Source organism: Symsagittifera roscoffensis, chromosome 4 (assembly GCF_963678635.1).
Source record: "Symsagittifera roscoffensis chromosome 4, txSymRosc1.1, whole genome shotgun sequence".
Lineage (NCBI taxonomy): Eukaryota > Metazoa > Xenacoelomorpha > Acoela > Convolutidae > Symsagittifera > Symsagittifera roscoffensis.
In genome coordinates, this window is record NC_087065.1 from 15381533 (window position 1) to 15387091 (window position 5559).

Below are 5559 nucleotides of genomic sequence, written 5' to 3' on the forward strand. Positions count from 1 at the left end.
GTAGATACAATCGGAAAAATAGTTTCCCACTGCTTTTAACAACGGCTGTGGAACAAACACGATTTTGAGTTATCATATCCAGATGAAACAAAACGATTGAATTCGATCATTAGGAAATTAAAAATTTCGACACATTTTTCATCAAAATTTAAAAAAAAACATATCGGCAAATACATACTTTGACCCAAGCAAGCATTGAAAAAGAACAAAGGCAGCGATCGGAACATTCTGCGCTTTTTAAATCTTCTGATACTTATCTTCATGTATAAAATCCACCAATAACTGAATATATATGACATTTAAATGGTTGGAGAAAAATATGACATTTAATTGGTATGATACAATGATTGAGTAGATCATGTACTTGGTTAGTGATTGATACCGCCGTTTTCGTTTAATAATTTTACCTTTTCTTTTTAAATGCAATAAAAGGATAGATTTTTTAATTAGCGCAAAACAGCTCCAAGATTTCTTTCAATTTTCAACTGATTGCGCATAAAAACAGAAAAAAGCAGAGGCCTTTTAATTGAATAGCCATTCAACCATTGGTTTTCTTGTTTTTTTCCTCTTTTTTAAACAATTTCTGTTTGTTAAGAGGAGCCTCGCCTAGCTTTCTTCATTCATTTGCGCTCATTCTTTTTTTGTAAATCTAAACTAGATTTTCCCTTTACGATTTTCCATTAAAATAATTTTAATTGCGTCATTTCATTTGTTTTCACGTGACGGTTTGACAGCCAACTCTCTTCATTAAGTCAATTTGGTATGCTCTCATCAACACGCGTTTTTTGCTTCATTATCACCGATCAATTCAAAGCATCCCTTGTGTTGCATTTCATTAGCGCCGCATAAATTACCCAAATTTTTATCTCTCGAACAATTAGCGCAAAAACTCACTCAATCATTTTAAACCATTTTACAATAAATACCTTTATGCTTTTCCCTGATAGCGTTTTAAATTGTTTCCAGAAAAATCCTGAAACCTTAAAAGTGTTAAATAAAAGCTTCTCTGCTCGGTGGGAAACACTTAAGGTAATTAATTAGTTTTCCTTCATAATAGAAAAACCAGGCGAATGAAGACAGCTACCCGAAATGGAGTCTCATGAGTAAAAACCGATTCTAATTGAGTTTTTTTGTCAGATTCCACAAAAATGAAAACAAAAATCGATAACCATCAATTCAAAATGGATTAAAACATTACTATTTTTTGCAGCGACGAAATCCATTTTTAATTCATTATAATCGATTTTTTTTTTCACTTTTGTGGACACTAACAGTGAAACTCAATTATAATTGATTTTTTTCCTTTTTTAATTGCAACGCATAAAAAGTCTCTTCTACATCCTAGATAAAAAAAATGGTTACTTGTTATTCAATTTATTTATTTTCTGCACAACTTTGATACTTTTGTTGCTTTTCATGTTACTCAATAACTGAATTTTGTTCCTTTCAGCAATTTTCCTAACTTATTAGAAACTTTGGGGGGAGGTACAATTATAGGTAGTTTAATCCCCTCATCCATTAATCAATTAAAATCTCTTTTTTAGTTTCTTAATTGCGGCTAGTTGCTTCTATTGCTAGATCACATAAAGTTTTTCTTCCGACCTCTAAAAGTTGGGATGAACTTTGTCTTCTAGTCTTATGATTTTTTCAGATACACAATCAGATACCACCAACAAAAAATGGAGTGTCCTATGATTCGAACGACATTGAAAAAATTTCCAAAAAAATATGATTACGAGAAAAACAGGTGAATAACTTTTGCCGTTAAGTCAAACTTTGAGCGAGTAAAGCCAGCAAGCAGGTGATAACTTAGAGCAGTTTTTATTTAGGCCTGGAAAATCTAAATTTACTCCAGTGAAATTAATCTTGAAGTTTCTTAATGCTTAATAAGTTTCTTTTAATGCATTTTTTATTATTTTTTGCAGTTTTCATGTTCACATTTTAAGGATTCACTAAATATCTAATACTATCGAATTTGCTTAAGTTCTAGGTTTTCGTTCAGCTCATCATAATAAAAAAAAGTTAAAACCATTTGAAGTTTATGAAGATCCCCGCACTGAAATTCCTTGTCCGAAAATCTGGTGAATTTGAGTTTCTCTGCCAGTGTCTATAAAAGTCATGTCTGATAAAAAATTAAAATCAAATTTAAAAAAATCAATTAATTTGCCATTGTTTAAAAAGCATTAAAGCCCATTGCAAACCAATTTTAATCGATTTGCTTTCAATTTTATAAATAGAAATAGTTAAATTTCATCGTAATTGATAAATGTCCATATCAATATGTTTTTCCATGTACAGAGAATCGTTTGCACATTTTAAACAAAAGTTGATTACTTGTTTTTTAGTTTTTTTTGCCTTTTTGCTCATTTTGGCTAATATCAATTTTGTTGCTTCCAACCATTTTTTTAATTGGCCAAGAAAAACGTTTGTATATATGTATGTATTATATATGTATGTACTATATATGCATGTATGTATGTATGAAGGTATATATGTATGCATGTATGTATGTATGTATGTATGTATGTATGTATGTATGTATGTATGTATGTATGTATGTATGTATGTATGTATGTATGTATGTATGTATGTATGTATGTATGTATGTATGTATGTATGTATGTATGTATGTATGTATGTATGTATGTATGTATGTATGTATGTATGTATGTATGTATGTATGTATGTATGTATGTATGTATGTATGTATGTATGTATGTATGTATGTATGTATGTATGTATGTATGTATGTATGTATGTATGTATGTATGTATGTATGTATGTATGTATGTATGTATGTATGTATGTATGTATGTATGTGTGTATGTATGTATGTATGTATGTATGTATGTATGTATGTATGTATGTATGTATGTATGTATGTATGTATGTATGTATGTATGTATGTATGTATGTATGTATGTATGTATGTATGTATGTATGTATGTATGTATGTATGTATGTATGTATGTATGTATGTATGTATGTATGTATGTATGTATGTATGTATGTATGTATGTATGTATGTATGTATGTATGTATGTATGTATGTATGTATGTATGTATGTATGTATGTATGTATGTATGTATGTATGTATGTATGTATGTATGTATGTATGTATGTATGTATGTATGTATGTATGTATGTATGTATGTATGTATGTATGTATGTATGTATGTATGTATGTATGTATGTATGTATGTATGTATGTATGTATGTATGTATGTATGTATGTATGTATGTATGTATGTATGTATGTATGTATGTATGTATGTATGTATGTATGTATGTATGTATGTATGTATGTATGTATGTATGTATGTATGTATGTATGTATGTATGTATGTATGTATGTATGTATGTATGTATGTATGTATGTATGTATGTATGTATGTATGTATGTATGTATGTATGTATGTATGTATGTATGTATGTATGTATGTATGTATGTATGTATGTATGTATGTATGTATGTATGTATGTATGTATGTATGTATGTATGTATGTATGTATGTATGTATGTATGTATGTATGTATGTATGTATGTATGTATGTATGTATGTATGTATGTATGTATGTATGTATGTATGTATGTATGTATGTATGTATGTATGTATGTATGTATGTATGTATGTATGTATGTATGTATGTATGTATGTATGTATGTATGTATGTATGTATGTATGTATGTATGTATGTATGTATGTATGTATGTATGTATGTATGTATGTATGTATGTATGTATGTATGTATGTATGTATGTATGTATGTATGTATGTATGTATGTATGTATGTATGTATGTATGTATGTATGTATGTATGTATGTATGTATGTATGTATGTATGTATGTATGTATGTATGTATGTATGTATGTATGTATGTATGTATGTATGTATGTATGTATGTATGTATGTATGTATGTATGTATGTATGTATGTATGTATGTATGTATGTATGTATGTATGTATGTATGTATGTATGTATGTATGTATGTATGTATGTATGTATGTATGTATGTATGTATGTATGTATGTATGTATGTATGTATGTATGTATGTATGTATGTATGTATGTATGTATGTATGTATGTATGTATGTATGTATGTATGTATGTATGTATGTATGTATGTATGTATGTATGTATGTATGTATGTATGTATGTATGTATGTATGTATGTATGTATGTATGTATGTATGTATGTATGTATGTATGTATGTATGTATGTATGTATGTATGTATGTATGTATGTATGTATGTATGTATGTATGTATGTATGTATGTATGTATGTATGTATGTATGTATGTATGTATGTATGTATGTATGTATGTATGTATGTATGTATGTATGTATGTATGTATGTATGTATGTATGTATGTATGTATGTATGTATGTATGTATGTATGTATGTATGTATGTATGTATGTATGTATGTATGTATGTATGTATGTATGTATGTATGTATGTATGTATGTATGTATGTATGTATGTATGTATGTATGTATGTATGTATGTATGTATGTATGTATGTATGTATGTATGTATGTATGTATGTATGTATGTATGTATGTATGTATGTATGTATGTATGTATGTATGTATGTATGTATGTATGTATGTATGTATGTATGTATGTATGTATGTATGTATGTATGTATGTATGTATGTATGTATGTATGTATGTATGTATGTATGTATGTATGTATGTATGTATGTATGTATGTATGTATGTATGTATGTATGTATGTATGTATGTATGTATGTATGTATGTATGTATGTATGTATGTATGTATGTATGTATGTATGTATGTATGTATGTATGTATGTATGTATGTATGTATGTATGTATGTATGTATGTATGTATGTATGTATGTATGTATGTATGTATGTATGTATGTATGTATGTATGTATGTATGTATGTATGTATGTATGTATGTATGTATGTATGTATGTATGTATGTATGTATGTATGTATGTATGTATGTATGTATGTATGTATGTATGTATGTATGTATGTATGTATGTATGTATGTATGTATGTATGTATGTATGTATGTATGTATGTATGTATGTATGTATGTATGTATGTATGTATGTATGTATGTATGTATGTATGTATGTATGTATGTATGTATGTATGTATGTATGTATGTATGTATGTATGTATGTATGTATGTATGTATGTATGTATGTATGTATGTATGTATGTATGTATGTATGTATGTATGTATGTATGTATGTATGTATGTATGTATGTATGTATGTATGTATGTATGTATGTATGTATGTATGTATGTATGTATGTATGTATGTATGTATGTATGTATGTATGTATGTATGTATGTATGTATGTATGTATGTATGTATGTATGTATGTATGTATGTATGTATGTATGTATGTATGTATGTATGTATGTATGTATGTATGTATGTATGTATGTATGTATGTATGTATGTATGTATGTATGTATGTATGTATGTATGTATGTATGTATGTATGTATGTATGTATGTATGTATGTATGTATGTATGTATGTATGTATGTATTTATGTGTG

General features: G+C 27.4%; 1 protein-coding gene across 1 annotated transcript in view; it reads left to right on the forward strand.

Annotated features, from left to right (window-relative positions):
• The first annotated feature begins 948 nt into the window (after nt 1-948).
• Nucleotides 949-5559, forward strand: part of LOC134845240 (zinc finger homeobox protein 3-like) — an 89475-nt gene continuing 84864 nt past the window's right edge. Inside the window, exon 1 of the mRNA XM_063862166.1 lies at nt 949-1029. The gene's annotated coding sequence lies outside the window, so the exon portion shown is untranslated. The remainder of the gene's footprint in view (nt 1030-5559) is intronic.